Below are 17,315 nucleotides of genomic sequence, written 5' to 3' on the forward strand. Positions count from 1 at the left end.
GACTTCACTTCGTCGTTTTGGATCGGCTTTAAAACAAAAGAGTCAACAACCCGATTAATCATATTCCCATCATATGGTTTCTCAATTTTCTTTGCAAGTGAGGGTCCAATATTTATAAAGAAATTATTGAGTGTTTCGGAGTCAATTGTGTTTGTGATTTCTGATTTTGTTTTTTTATTCGGATGGCAAATTTGATTCAGATACCTATAAAAACTTTTGCCATTGGAATCATTTTGTTTATCGAAAATTTTTTCGTAGTAGTTCTTTTTGGCATTTCTTACCAGTGTTTTCGTTTTGTTGTTCTGTAAATTGTATTGTTTTTTTACTTCTTGTGACCTGGACTGCAAAAAATTATTCCAAAGACGTTGTTTTTTGCTACAAGCATTTTTAACTTCGTTGGTAATCCAGTTTCGCCTTTTTTTGTTTGTGATGATTTTTTTAGGAGTTAAAAGATCCAGAGTTTTATTTATAATATTCTCGAGATTGCGAATTCCTTCCTCCGCTGTGCATAACCGAAAAAAATCATCTTTTGACTTAAGTTCTATTGACAATTCAACATTTAACTCCAGAACGTTAGTAAACCTGTTGAGGGCATTCCAGTTTCTCTGTTTTTCTCGTTCATTTTCTATGGTGTTGTTTTGATCATCGTTAAGGTCACTTACTTTCAAACAAACTCCATAATGGTCTGACACTTTTGTTTTCAGAACCTCTGTTTCACATTCAAAATTTGAGAAAAAAACATCTAAAGTTGAGTTGCTTCTGATTGTTTCTCTTGTGTGCTCGTTTTTCTTTGATTTTAGGTAAAGGCTTAGGGAGCCGATTTCCCTCAGAAAATTTTCTGTTTTTTTATTGTATTTCGAGAAATCTATATTCAAGTCCCCACATAAAATGTGATTATTTTTTGGTCCCATGGCAAAAAGATGTTCCAGAGGAAAGTTTTGGAATGTTAGTATATCCGTTTGTGGAGCCTTGTACACAATCGTTACTACAAAATACTGATTTTTTGAAACGCAATTTGCCGTTAAAACTTGTATATCATTGCTTGCAGAGGTCTTTATTGTTGTTAATTGATATTCTTTGCTCGCGAGCAGAGCTACTCCTCCACCCCTTTTTTTAGGTCGGTTGACATTCAACATTACGTACATAGTAAAGGCACGTTTACTGCATACATTTCTGGGTTTAAAATTGTTCGTCAATAAAATTATCCCGGAAGATCTTTTTTTGCTCAGGCGATAGTTTTTCAAGGATTTCTTTTGCTTTATCTGTATCACTTTTTGTTGAGAGGAAGTTTCTTTTGAATGGATTGCCAGAAGGAAGTGGTTTTCTTGGCAGGTTTTTAGTGACAGGGTTTTTCAAGTTGTTCACTTCGTCAGCATTTTTACCGGTATCATTATTTTGTTTACACCATTTGGATCGTTGGGATCTAAACATAGCACCGATACAACGCACTTATTAGTTGAAGTAATATAGTTTTTCTCTTCAGCATATTTTTTTATCATGTTTTCAATAGCTGGTAGTCTCTCATTTAAATAGATTTGCTTGTTGTTGATAGGGTTTTTCGGGTAATAATTTTCCTTAGGATCTGGCTTGAGGAGTTTTCTTTGCCTATAAGCTGTCTCTTTTTCTCGGAAATAAATAAACTTTAAGATCACAGGTGGCATCAAGTTGTCTGGTAGATTTCTTCGGGTGGGTAAAACATGAAACGCTTTCAGATTTTCCTCTTTCAGGTCCAGTTTTAGATACTCATGAAAAAAGGTTTTCAAATTCATGAAAAGGTTCTCTGAGTCTCTTGAGTTGAAGGGCGGATTTTTTATTACAAGAGAATCTTTGCTGCTGTACCTTTCTTGCTCTCGCAGTCGGTCATTTATGTCGTTGTATAAATTGAAAATTTGATCAAACCTTTCGTTGTCCTGAATTTGTTTTTTTCTGAATCTTACGGCCAAATCCATTAGTGCCTTCTTGGTTGCTTCGTCTTGGACAGCCTCAATGATATTCTGTAGTTCGGGATCCAGGTCCACATCACATTGGTTTTCCTCACAGCCATTCCAAGTTTCCATGATAAGTAAGAAAAAAAGCAGTGGTCAAAGTTTTCAAAATCTGTAAGTTCTTCAATGTGTAAGTATAGCAATGCTTAAGAAGAATTCTCAAGGTTAAAATTGTGTTAGCGCTGTAGAGAGAGTAAAGTTTCACGCTTGCAACTGCATAGCAGAGAGCATAGCAGAGAGCATTTTAATTTTTATTAATTAGAAATTGATTTAAAAATAGTCGGGTTTATGAAAATAATCGATGCAAACATGTAGCAAATAGTAAATTATCTATTTTCAGGTCAAGCTTTAATTAACCGGCTATGTTTTAAACTTTTCCAGACTCCACTCTAGAATTTTAGGGTATCAATAACAGATTTTTCATGCTACAAACATATAATAGTTCCGTCTCTGTCTTTACTTGCATCACAACAAAGTTTTAAATGAGGAATATTAGACACTGAAAAGGAAAAACTGGACCAGTAGTCCATAAACCTACAAGAAGGACTTAACCGCTTAATTCAATGAATGTCGAAGCTAGTTGTTTCGACCCACTTTAGTGGGTGAGGAACTATATACTTAACTGTTTTTTGTGTTTAGTAAATTTTGGCCAATCGATATATTCATCATACAGGGTTGTGAGTCGTACCATTAGAAAGCTTGTCAAGCAAAAAATTTCAAAACACAAATTTGTAACGACTTATTTGAATTTCGCTTTTTCAGAGGAGTTACGCAGGTTTAATGTTTTTCTGAACGTTAGCCTACATTCCGTTGTTTTGTTCGCACTTTTCGTAATTTTTCATAAATTTTTGATCAAATTCTTATGAAGACACGATAAAATTGTTAACGATTGTCTCATTGATTTTACGTTTAAAGATATAAGCGATTGGTGAAATGTTTGAACCAACTGTTTTTGCTGGATTTCCAGCTAATCTTTTTAAAATTCAGCATTTTTTCTCTTTTATTCATAAAAAATATCCTCAAATTTGCCATTTAAATCAATCTATCCAATTTGAACGGTATTGCAGATATCAAAACTGCAGACAAATCTGCGTTTTTTTCAGATACAGTCTTCTTGTACCTTAAGTTCCTCAGAAAGTTTCCTGGAAACAAAACTTTTGTGATCTTTCGCTAATTTCAACCTTGCCAAGAAACTATTATGCAATGTTTCCTAAAAATTGAATTTTTTAACAGCCGCACAGCGATTGCAGGGCTAGTTGTTTTATTCCTTTTATTCCCATTGTTAACTCTTGCAATGAAAAAATTCATTCGAATTTAGTTTAGGGTCTGTCTTTTTCAAAAGTTCAGAAAACAACAATTTCCATTTATTGAGCAAATTAGGGAATTCGTAAGCTATTTAGGAAACCATGTAATACTTTGAGTTGGTACATATTAGATTTTTGGAAATACAACTAGATCAGTATCCAAATATCGTCGTTATTTTTTTATACTAACTCCTTGGTCAAAATGGCTATTTCGGTAACATTCGAAACATTTTTTCCATTTCCTAGAGAAAGTTTAACAATAAGATCAGATTTAATTGATTTGTGGAATTTTATGCTTATAAAGATACTCGGATTGAAAAGGCGCGCTGTATTAACTTTTAGAACTCCCTTTGTTTGTTTGAGATAGTTGCTTGAAGGAATGACTTCCAATCAAAGCTCAAATTTTGATAGTTCAATTTTAGGTGCAATTAACGAACAGTGGTCGTACATGCTACTTTTAGTGGAATGTATAAGGTTTGTTTGCCCCAAAAACCGTTTGAGAAAAAATGTTCCAAAAGTTTTTGTTCTGCCTGAAATCGTTGTTAATCTGTAACCTTTTACTTAGTCTCACTAATGACCTTATCAATTTGCTTCCTCAGAACTAGCCAATAAACCCATTTACATCAGTATGATTGAGAGATTCACGTCTTGGCTAGTCATGGCTATTACGTCTCATTTTGTTTGAAAAATTTTTTTTTGAAGAAAAAGTGGCTATTTGACATGTGTCAAGTTCAATCTTTTTCTGCCATGTTTTAGCGCCGTATCAGCAAGGTATTGATCAACTTTTTTGCATGTGAATTTTAGTTTTGTCTTCATTGCTGATTTGTTTATTTAAAAAACAATTTTCGACGTTGAGTTTTCATGATTAAAAAATTTTTTCTACAATTTTGAATTTTTGAGATTCTCGTTTGGTGTTTTGTACCAAAGGCAGATTAATTGCACATTGGTGGCAATTCACTTATCACATTTTTGCATTATTTGCTTTGAAGGACTCCTTTTGTTTTTCAAGTGAATAGGATTCTATTGATTTTATAGGCTTCGACACCGTTTTCACGCACAATTGAACTGACTATTTTGTTTTATCCTGTATTTTTTTGTTTTGTAGTCGTAGAATATTCTGGTGAGTGGTAGGTCTGAGTGGTTTTGTTTGACGGTATGAATGAAGCAATTGAACATTTTTAGTTGGCAGTTAATAGCTTTACTGACTTTAATTTTAACTGTTTTCAGAAATTGTAAACATATTTTCTAAGTTTATCCTTTTCTTGGTCTACTTGTTAATTATTAATGTCTTTTTTGGTTTACTTTTCCATTTGAATCCATAAGGACATGCTGCATTTCCTTTTTGGCGAAAAGGATGTCATTTGGTTGATTTTGTTATTTCTGATTTTGTTTTGACTTTTTATGTGGTTTTGTTGTTTGCCTTGTCTCTTAACCTCCCTAATTTGAAGGTATCATTGGCGCTCTAACGTTTAATCGTTTAATTTGTATAGTGGTTTGAGCTTAAAGCAATTTTTTAAAATAGATACACTAATTTTTTCAAACAGTAAATGATTTCTTGAAAGTTTTCTGTCTCTTCCTCATTTAGTGAACAATTAAGTCAAAAACGCGGTTTAGCGGAGTCGGAACTTTATGTGCGAACGCACATTCTCAAGCTTGTTTGTTAGTATGTTTCATACAGTTCGTCTAATTCAAAATCATGAATGGTCACACAAAGAATAATTACACTATTTGAGCATAATCAGATCCTAAAATTAAATCTGACAAATGCTGACAAATTCATGCTTATTTGCAAACGAGAGGAACATTTGTAAGGCAATCTTAACTGAGATACAAAAGAACACAAATTTAAGTAGTTTCATTATTGGATAATTTACAATTTCACTGTAACTTTGAGTAGTTGATTTGAAGCCGGGAACGAGTTTTGATCAGTCCTTCTATTGAGAAATACACGTCTTGGCTAGTCAAATTAAGTCTGGTGAAGACTTATCATAACTTAGTCAAGATTTGTCAAATTTATGTCAATTTTAATCACGGCTCGGCCATTTCTTTGTAGTTGTCCAATTCGAAGCTAACTTGTCATCCTAAATGCTCACCAAACTATCACTGGCCAGTTAAACAACATTTTATTTAGTTAATAATTGATAACAATTTTGCGATTGTTTTCCATATTAACTGCGCATTAGTCAAGACGTCTCGATAAGTTGACCAAAACTATCTCGCGAATAAACAGCTAGCAAATTAAACTGCCCCAAACATGTAAGCTTTAGAATACAACCATTGAAGCCATTTTTGTCAGAAAAGAAGTGACCGTGTTTTTTATTTCTTTTTGATATCTGAAATTATTATTACTTTTGTCCCAAAGCCAGCATATCTTGTCCATCTTGATCACTTCTAAGGGCAGCCAATCAAAAACTGCAGACTTTTTTAAGTTAGATATCGAAATAATGCAAAAAAAAACAGCTCAAGGAATGACTCAAGACCTGTCAAGTCTTGGTCGAGACTTGACTCAAGACTTTCCAAGACTTGGGATTTTATATACAAGGCGTTCCAAGTCCAAGAAGTTGTCGTGGCCGCAGCTCTGTTGAAGTACTGACTAAAGACTTGCATCTTCACTGAATCAGTTTTATTAAGGCGTTCGGGTCCAGGAAATAAACCCCCACGGAAAAAAACCCACTTAACTTTAGATAGGAAATAAACCCTCACGGAAAATAACCCCCACGGAAATAAACCCCCACGGAAATAAACCCCCACGGAAAAAAACCGAGTTTGAAACTGAATTTCAGACGTGAATATTTTGTGAATACTAAATATTTGTTCGGTTGTGATAGTTTCATATCAAGTTCCACGGGCCGCTGAGGCATGGCCATTGCCTGTGAGGCATGGCCGAACGCGCAGCTCTTTAATATAAAAGTGGGGGTTTATTTCCGTGGGGTTTATTTCCGTGGGGGTTTATTTCCGTGGGGGTTTATTTCCGTGGGGATTAGTTTCCGTGGGGGTTTATTTCCTATCAAAACTGAAGTGTGGGTTTTTTTCGCAACCGAAGTCGTTCAGTCGGAGGAATCATCTATTTTCATTTCATTAGGAAAGTTCCAATATTTGACTTCCTGTTATTTTTTAAAAATGAATAGTTGGATTTAAAAAACCATGAAGAGAGAAACAAATCAGATCTCTTTATTTCAAATTTTGCGAGCTGTCTTTTATTCGCAGCTAGTTCTTGTTCAAGAACAGGATCAAGTGAAACAAACAGCAGAGGAAAAAAATGAAATTTAAACTCATAAAACAGATTTTTTTACTCTCTTATCAACTGCAAAATGACTATATTGTTTATATCATCAACATGGTGACCTCAACTCATCAATTGTTTGTAATAGTTCGCACTTTGCATTTCACAAAATATGCTGTTCAGTTTCTCACTTTTAGGTAGCTTGAGATGAACAGTGTTTCAATGTTGGTAGGAAACAACTCAAATATATTGTGCATAAAATATGCTTGAAATAGCTTGGCAAGACGCTCTACTTGCTCAAATTATAATCAGCTAGAGACATGAAGCCTTGAGGAACAAGAAATTAAAAAAGAACAGGTTTTCAGAGATTCCTAAGTTCAATACCTTAAGACCAGATGGTGTAAAACATGCTTGTTAGGATCCATTACTGGTCCATTTTATTAGTAGCTGCACCTACAGAGGCCCCCTAACAGGCAATGGTCCAAGACCCTAGTCTTTCATCGTAAACGCAAAGAGATAAAAGCTATTTCGAAACTCTTAACGAGATGATACGCACTTTAAGGGTGAGTGTTAGAAGGTTGAGAGAACAAGCGAACAAGCTAGTGTAAACTGTGAATAATTTAGGTACGACATAGCTTGACAAAAAGTTCTACTTGCTCAATGTATATTTGGCTAGAGAAATGAAACCTTGAAGAACAAGAAAGAATTCGCGAACAACTTATAAGAGATGCTCAAAATCATGAGCTAAGACAAATTGGTGAAAATTGGCAGTTCACTAGGCTTGTAACTAAGAGATGCTGGTTCCAACCCAGTACTGTGAAAAAGGACCAATTCTCGATTTGAATCAAAACCTTTTACTTGAAAGCCAAGTGTGTTACTCATTTACGCCAACTGGCCTTAAGGTCTCGAAATTGGGCGTTTTTTGATAACCCATTCGCACGCTCTTTCTTGTTCCTCAAACGCCTGATGTCTCTATCCAAGTATATGTTGATTAAATAGAGCACCTTTTCAAGCTATGTCAAGCGTATCTTATTCTGAATTTATATTAGGTTGTTCTCTCAGCTTTTTACCAGTTCAAGCTTCTCTCAGCAAAAATATAGCTCAATTTGAACATTCTAAGTACTTTGAGATTAACATGAAAAAAATTATAGCCTATTTTACAGCCTTTCAGAGAACTCCACGATCAATCTAGCCTGCAGTTTTTTAGTTAAAAGTGTATCAAGCTGATTGATTACATTGGCCGCTTTTTTTCGAATACATTTACTCTATTTCTCACTCTTTGCCGATTTTTTAAGCTTAGTGTCGTAAGCATATCTAGAAATTTGTGAAAGTAAGCTAATTTGGTTCCAAAGTTCTGCAAGATCGCAAAATTTCCGATGCAACTGTCACAATGCCTGTTCTTGCGTACGCGTGAACGTTGACAACATTTTCTCACTCTTGTCCACACCCCCAATTACACTTGCCCCATCATTAATTTTGTCCAAAGTTACGTTTCTAATGACAGCGATAGTATCAATTGGACCTACCTGAAAGAAATCCTAATCATTGATTGGTTTTAGAATTCTTTTCCAATACTATTTGTGGTTCAACCAGACAATTGGCAGTTTTGCACTTCTAATATAACGGTTTGAGAGAACAATTTACTTTTCGAATTAGGTGTGAGCTAACTACTAAAAAAAATTCTGCTATATAGTTTTAAGCTAATTAACGTCTCAAAATCGTTGATAATGCTTGCTTTTACTTGTGAATACGACTAATGAGTTTACGCCTTTTATCGTATGTATCTTTCTAGGTCAACAACACGTGGCAAACGTCTTATCATAAACATGCAGGACTTTGATTGATAATTATTTTCACTTTGTGCAAAATTGTTTAGTCTGTTTGTACACTCAAAAGTTTATTGAAAAATAATTTATTTTAAATTTAATAAAAACCTAGTACCGGTCAAGTTTACATTTATTAGTTCAATTTGGTCCACATTTTTGAGGACCCACCTGTAATTTTTTCTGGAGCTCAATTGAAGTAATTTGTGTATATTGTTCAAATTATAATTATCTAGAGACATGAAGCCTCGAGGAACAAGAAATTATAAAAGAACAGGTTTTAAGAGTTTCCTAAGTTCTATAGCTTAAGACCAGATGGTGTAAATAGGTAGCACACTAGGCCTGTATTTAAAACATGCTTGTTAGGATCCATTACTGGTCCATTTTATTAGTAGCTGCACCTACAGAGGCCCCCTAACAGGCAATGGTCCAAGACCCCAGTCTTTCATCGTAAACGCAAAGAGATAAAAGCTATTTCGAAACTCTTAACGAGATGATACGCACTTTAAAGGTGAGTGTTAGAAGGTTGAGAGAACAAGCGAACAAGCTATTGTAAACTGTGAATAATTTAGGTACGACATAATTTGACAAAAAGTTCTACTTGCTCAACGTATATTTGGCTAGAGAAATGAAACCTTGAAGAACAAGAAAGAATTCGCGAACCACTTATAAGAGATGCTCAAAATCATGAGCTAAGACAAGTTGGTGAAAATTGGCAGCCCACTAGGCTTGTAACTAAGAGATGCTGGTTCCAACCCAGTACTGTGAAAAAGGACCAGTTCTCGATTTGAATCAAAACCTTTTACTTGAAAGCCAAGTGTGTTACTCATTTACGCCAACTGTCCTTAAGCTCTCGAAATTGGACGTACTTATAACCCATTCGCACGCTCATTCTTGTTCCTCAAAGGCCTATTATCTCTACCCAAGTATATGTTGATCAATTAGAGCACCTTTTCAGGCTATGTCAAGCGTATCTTATTCTGAAATTATATTAGGTTGTTCTCTCAGCTTTTTACCAGTTCAAGATTCTCTCAGCAAAAATATAGCTCAATTTGAAGATTCTAAGTACTTTGAGATTAACATGAAAAAAATTATAGCCTATTTTACAGCCTTTCAGAGAACTCCACGATCAATCTAGCCTGCAGTTTTTTACTTAAAAGTGTATCAAGCTGATTGATTACATTGGCCGCTTTTTTTCGAATAAATTTACTCTATTTCTCACTCTTTGCCGATTTTTTAAGCTTAGTGTCGTAAGCATATCTAGAAATTTGTGAAAGTAAGCTAATTTGGTTCCAAAGTTCTGCAAGATCGCAAAATTTCCGATGCAACTGTCACAATGCCTGTTCTTGCGTACGCGTAAACGTTGACAACATTTTCTAACTCTTGTCCACACCCCCAATTACACTTGCCCCATCATTAATTTTGTCCAAAGTTACGTTTTTAATGACAGCGATAGTATCAATTGGACCTACCTGAAAGAAATCCTAATCATTGATTAGTTTTAGAATTCTTTTCCAATACTATTTGTGGTTCAACCAGACAATTGGCAGTTTTGCACTTCTAATATAACGGTTTGGGAAAACAATTTACTTTTCGAATTAGGTGCGGGCTGACTACTAAAAAAAATTCTGGTATATGGTTTTAAGCCAATTAACGTCTCAAAATCATTGATAATGCTTGCCTTTACTTGTGAATACGACTAATGAATTTACGCCTTTTATCGTATGTATCTTTCTAGGTCAACAACACGTGGCAAACGTCTTATCATAAACATGCAGGACTTTGATTGATAATTATTTTCACTTTGTGCAAAATTGTTAGTCTGTTTGTACACTCAAAAGTTTATTGAAAAATAATTTATTTGAAATTTAATAAAAACCTAGTACCGGTCAAGTTTACATTTGTTAGTTCAATTTGGTCCACATTTTTGAGGACCCACCTGTAATTTTTTCTTGAGCTAAATTGAAGTAATTTGTGTATATTGTTCAAATTATAATTATCTAGAGACATGAAGCCTCGAGGAACAAGAAATTATAAAAGAACAGGTTTTAAGAGTTTCCTAAGTTCTATAGCTTAAGACCAGATGGTGTAAATAGGTAGCACACTAGGCCTGTATTTAAAACATGCTTGTTAGGATCCATTACTGGTCCATTTTATTAGTAGCTGCACCTACAGAGGCCCCCTAACAGGCAATGGTCCAAGACCCCAGTCTTTAATCGTAAACGCAAAGAGATAAAAGCTATTTCGAAACTCTTAACGAGATGATACGCACTTTAAGGGTGAGTGTTAGAAGGTTGAGAGAACAAGCGAACAAGCTAGTGTAAACTGTGAATAATTTAGGTACGACATAGCTGGACAAAAAGTTCTACTTGCTCAATGTATATTTGGCTAGAGAAATGAAACCTTGAAGAACAAAAAAGAATTCGCGAACAACTTATAAGAGATGCTCAAAATCATGAGCTAAGACAAGTTGGTGAAAATTGGCAGTTCACTAGGCTTGTAACTAAGAGATGCTGGTTCCAACCCAGTACTGTGAAATGGACCAATTCTCGATTTGAATCAAAACCTTTTACTTGAAAGCCAAGTGTGTTACTCATTTACGCCAACTGGCCTTAAGGTCTCGAAATTGGGCGTTTTTTGATAACCCATTCGCACGCTCTTTCTTGTTCCTCAAACGCCTGATGTCACTATCCAAGTATATGTTGATTAAATAGAGCACCTTTTCAAGCTATGTCAAACTTATCTTATTCTCAATTTAAATTAGGTTGTTCTCTCAGATTTTACCAGCTCAAGCTTCTCTCAGCAAAAATATAGCTCAATTTGAAGATTCTAAGTACTTTGAGATTAACAAAAAAAATTATAGCCTATTTTACAGCCTTTCAGAGAACTCCACGATCAATCTAGCCTGCAGTTTTTTACTTAAAAGTGTATCAAGCTGATTCATTACATTGGCCGCTTTTTTTCAAACACATTTACTCTATTTCTCACTCTTTGCAGGATTTTTTAAGCTTAGTGCCATAAGCATCTCTAGAAATTTGTGACAGTAATGTAATTCGATTCCAAAGTTCTGCAAGCTTGTAATTTTCCGTTGCAATTGTCACAATGCCTGTTTTTGCGCAAGCGTGAACGTTGACAAAATTTTGTCAACCTTGTCCAATTACACTTGTCCCAACATTAATTTTGTCCAAAGTTACGTTTCTAATGACAGCGATAGTATCAATTGGACCTACCTGAAACAAATCCTAATCAGTGATTAGTTTTAGAAATTTTGCTTCCAATTTTATTTTTGGTTCAACCATACAATTGGCAGTTTTGCACTTCTAATATCACGGTTTGGGAGAACAATTTATTTTTTGAATTAGGTAAGAGCTAACTACTAATAAAAATTCCTGCTATATAGTTTTAAGCTAATTACTGTCTCAAAATCGTTGATAATGCTTGCTTTTACTCGTGAATACGACTAACGAATTTCATGCCTTTTATCGTATGTATCTTTCTAGGTCAACAACACGCGGCAAACATCTTTTTCATAAACATGCAAGATTTTGATTAATAGTTATTTTCACTTTGTGCAAAATTTGAATTGTTTAGTCTCTTTGTACACTCAAAAGTTTATTGAAAAATAATTTATTTGAAATTTAATAAAAACCTAATACCGGTCAAGTTTACATTTATCAGTTGATTTTGCTCCACATTTTTGAGGACCCATCTGTAACTTTTTCATGAGCTCAATTGAAGTAATTTGTGTAGATTGTTGGTAAAATTTTCTAAGTTATCCCACAATATATCCAACTCGCGGCTATAACTTATCTTAATTCATGTCGGCGGCTATAACTAATCTTAATGCATTGCGGCGGCTAAAACTAATCTTAAAACATTTACATTCTGTTCCTAATCTTATTACATGTACCCTATACGTAATCTTAATAAATGCAGATTCTAATCTTTATAAATGTAGATTTATTCCTAATCTTAATACATGTACCCCATACCCTATCTTAATACATGTGAGAGGCCCCTCACTCTGGAACGCCGCTATACCCTATCTTAACACATGCGGTCCTCGCCCCGGGGAGGGTGGCTTACTATATTACTACTAATGTCGGAGATTTTAACGAAAAATATATGCTTATTTGACACGCCGCAGACATTGAAGACTAAATTTTTCATTGCTTCATCACGTAGTATGTTAATTTCAGCTGTTAATATATGACTTATTAATTGAATACGTGAAGTGGGAATGAAAACAATAATAAAACGTGTTCAAAAATGTTTACTTGAAATCAATTTTTTACATAATGGTTGTTTCCATATTTCATCGTTTAGAAAATTGATTTAAAATGTACTTCATCACAAACTTTCGAAAATGTTATATACAAACATAAATACTTTGGTTGGCAAAATAAATTTTGAAATGAGGCAGTGGAAATTTTATTGGATAGAGAGAACTGAGCCGGGTAAATAAGTTAAATTTTTCACCAAAACCTGCTTGACTTTATTGAAAAATTATTTATCATAATTTCAAAAATGAGACTATATACAGCCCTTACATTACTGTTAATTTTGGTTTCACAAAATTTCAGCTTCCGGGTGTTTGGAAAATTGTCCGCCATAACAAGGTAACTCCATTTTAAATATTTTATAAATTTTTACCAGGCTAAAGTTTTAAAAGTCGTCTAGTAAACGGATAGTGACACTACGTAACCATGAGTCATCAATTTCAGCTGTCTTCGAGTTTGAATAATCTATCTCACAAAGCAAATATAGATATTAACTGGAAACAGACATAGCCAGAATTTTACCGGTGGACTTAAGCACATTTCATTTTCATGTGTCATAGAACAGTTTTCACTTAACTATAAGTTGAAAGTTCATAAGGTGAAAAATCATAAGTTGAAAAGTCATACATTGCAAAAATTTCATTGCATTTATTAAGCTTCCGCCCTGTATAGCCGTTTTTTTTCACATCCCAAAAGGAGGTTTTGTACTTGCATTTCAATGAAACAAAGAGTGTGTAGGTAAATTGAGGGTATTTTTAGAATTTTTCCTAGAAAAAAATTAATAGATCGACCCCATTTTGTAGCCGTTAACACTGAATTGATTTATTAAAAAAATTTAATGATGCTTACGTTATATGAATAATTTTTTTGTTGAAATACGAAATACTTTCAACCCTCAGTTGTGCTAGCTTTTAATAAATGCATGCATATTGTTCATATATTCATATATTTTCATGTATAAACTTACTCAACTTTAACAGTGTCTTTATACATGTATAAATGGGTTTGTAAAACTACTCGCGGGGGGGGGGGGCTAGCATAAAAGATCCGAGAAATTTTATAACAAGCAATATAAAGCCAAAAAGTACTTACGGTTGTGCCAAAATTTATACTATACACGCTCTAACTCTGAGACCTAGACGAGCCACATTTTGCCCAAAACAAAGAAAAATTTTTGTTATAAGCGGGGTAAAGTCAGGAACATACACTTTTTAAGTTTTTTGCACCATAAACTTCCACAGGAGGTGTTAAACAAATAATATTATGCCACATTTTGCCCCATAGAGGAGCCACACAGAGAATGCGAAACAGCCCCTCATTTTGCCCAACAAACGAAGAAGTTTTTCTCATAATCGAGCTAAAGTCTTTAGTTACTTTTTATGTTTTTTGCAACATAAGCCTCCACAGGAGATGTAAAACAAATAATATGCAATATATTAACCCACTTGAGTATATAAGCTATTCAGTTTTATTTGATGATCTCTCGTTAGTGTTCAAAGGCCAAAATAAAAGTGGTCAGCAAGTTTTCCATGAAGCCCAAGAAAAAACTGAGGCTCCTTTTATACGATACTTTTTTTAAAGAAATTGTCAACTGGATTCCCATCACGTGGGAGAAAGCGGGGGTGGGTGGTTGGGGGCGGGGGGGGGTGATTATACAGTCTATACCCACTAGGTTGAACAACCCTAACATGGGAAATATCTCAACACTATTCTCTTTTTTCTTTTCAGATTTATGCCATTTGACGACATTCGGGACAATACCAGATTAAGCGAATCTTCATTTGGCCAAATTCGTTCTCAATCCTTACTCGGCTGTGCTATTCTGTGTACAAAAAGACACAATTGCACAAGTTTCAACTTTTGCTATCGATTTGTGTGTGAAATGAACAGCGGCGATTTGTGTGTGAAATGAACAGCGGCGATTTGTGTGTGAAATAATGTAAAGCAATATAAAGCCAAAAAGTACTTACGGTTGTGCCAAACTTTATACTATACACGCTCTAACTCTGAGACCTAGACGAGCCACATTTTGCCCAAAACAAAGAAAAATTTTTGTTATAAGCGAGGTAAAGTCAGGAACATACACTTTTTAAGTTTTTTGCACCATAAGCTTCCACAGGAGGTGTCAAACAAATAATATTATGCCACATTTTGCCCCATAGAGGAGCCACACAGAGAATGCGAAACAGCCCCTCATTTTGCCCAACAAACGAAGAAGTTTTTCTCATAATCGAGCTAAAGTCTTTAGTTACTTTTTATGTTTTTTGCAACATAAGCCTCCACAGGAGATGTAAAACAAATAATATGCAATATATTAACCCATTTGAGTATATAAGCTATTCAGCTTTATTTGATGATCTCTCGTTAGTGTTCGAAGGCCAAAATAAAAGTGGTCAGCAAGTTTTCCATGAAGCCCAAGAAAAAACTGAGGCTCCTTTTATAGGATACTTTTTTTAAAGAAAGTGTCAACTGGATTCCCATCACGTGGGAGAAAGCGGGGGTGGGTGGGGGGGGGGGGTGATTATACAGTCTATACCCACTAGGTTGAACAACCCTAACAAGGGAAATATCTCAACACTATTCTCTTTTTTCTTTTCAGATTTATGCCATTTGACGACATTCGGTACAATACCAGATTAAGCGGTTCTTCATTTGGTCAAATTCGGTCTCAATCCTTACTCGGCTGTGCTATTCTGTGTACAAAAAGACACAATTGCACAAGTTTCAACTTTTGCTATCGATTTGTGTGCGAAATGAACAGCGGCGATGCTTACAGGAAAATTTTTCAATCCAGTTTCTATCAACCAAAAATTGGGGAAAATTTGTATTTTGCCCCTAGTTTAGTAGAAGGGTCAAAATTAAAGAATTACAACCAAAAATACAAATTACAAAATAGTAGAATTATGAAAATGTTCCAAAAAAATTGTTTTTATTGTGATTTTTGTTTCAAAAATAGTTCAAACTAGGTAGCACTGATAAATTCAAGATTTGGACTTTTCCGACCTTTTTTGTTGGTCGTGAATGGTCATTTTCAAAGTCAATGATATCACATTTTGAGAAAAATAATCGTTTTTTTTTCATTAACTGCTTAAAAATGGTCGTGCCTAAAACTGGCTTCATTTAAAATATAGCGCAAAAAATTTGGTTCGAGCTAAAGTCCAGATAATAGCTAAAATCGAACGGAAGGCTTTTCATAAGTTTTTCGTGGAAAAACTGAATCCGTCTTACGTTTGAAAAAGACGATAGCGAATCTTTCTTATGTTAAATCCCGAACAAAAACGACGACACCAACGAAAAGATCATGGGAAGTTTTGTCGTTTTTGGCTAGAAAAAGACAACGATACCGACGATTTCTTATGTTTAAAAACCGAAAACTTCTCAAATAGGAAGGTCCAGCTTGGTGTGTTCGTAAAACTTTTCGGCCAAGCAGGGTCTCGCCATAGGTCGAGGTCCAAACTAATCTTCACTCCTTACCCGATAACCCCAGTTCAATCGATAGTTACAATTGTTTACGTAGCTGCAATCAATTTCATCGGTACGTAAATTTGCGACAACAAATATTAAAGCAACAGATATCTAAATTGATGTTTTTAACAAATGAAGGAGCACTATTTTGTTTTTTTTTAGTTCAATAATAAACTAAACACCTCAAACTACACACAAATTTATCACTTATTAACACTTATTTCTGTCTTTTTCTAATCAATGACAAATATATTTCATCAAAAAAGAAACAATTGATACAGTTGACGCACAATTAAATTCTTCGTGTTGATAAGTCATTTCGGAAAGTTGACGTCTGTTGCCATTCCTCAAATTCTTAGTCTTTCTTAGTTTTTTTTATTTCTCCCATATTTTTAAATTATTGAAAAATTTTCGACCAAACTTTACAAAGTTGAGTTATCATTGAAGAATATGCTAAATAGAAGAATTTGAAATAAAGAATATGAATTGAAGTAACGACAGACAATATCGGTCATTATTTTGAGATTTTAACTTCATCTTGTTTACGGAGGTTTCTGAGAAAAAATAAAATCAGATCAACATGAGGGCAGTTTATTTTTAACTTCATAGCAAATAATTGATCTGCCCTTTCAAACAGGTGCATTTTAAAGAAAAGTTATATAATCTCAATGTTGAGAATTTATCAAACAAAGCAGTAACCATCTGATATTCTAACGATTACGCCTAATGTGTGGTCAAACATAACGATTCAAAAATAATTCATCTGTATGAATTCAACGAGTCATTTACACACATGAGAGTAAATATAGATGAAGTTAAGTGGGCGCCAATTTTATTAGGGGTGGCGGTGTACGCAAATAAAAGCTTGTTTTTTCGGCTCATTGATGGATGCGATATAAAGAATAAAAACATTTGGAAAATATACCGCGCATTGAAGGCTGAGGTATTTATTTTAGAAATGTTGAATTCAAGCAGTCAATTTAAGAACTAATATTTTTCAAAAAAAACTAAAATGTTTTGAGGAGATGAATATTGAATTGACTTTAATGAAGCGGAAACATTTCCTGTTTTAAGTCATAAAATATATCTTTATTACATTACCAAGAAGCAGAAAAATTTCAAATTTAAACAAAAGTTGACCAAGAGTTTTTTCAGTGAAAAGATTAAATTTTATAATTTACTTGAACTTTAAGCTCCGTCAACGTATTATTTTCAATTCATATATACCACGACCG

Source organism: Convolutriloba macropyga, chromosome 13 (genome assembly GCF_964194025.1).
Source record: "Convolutriloba macropyga chromosome 13, txConMacr16.3, whole genome shotgun sequence".
Lineage (NCBI taxonomy): Eukaryota > Metazoa > Xenacoelomorpha > Acoela > Convolutidae > Convolutriloba > Convolutriloba macropyga.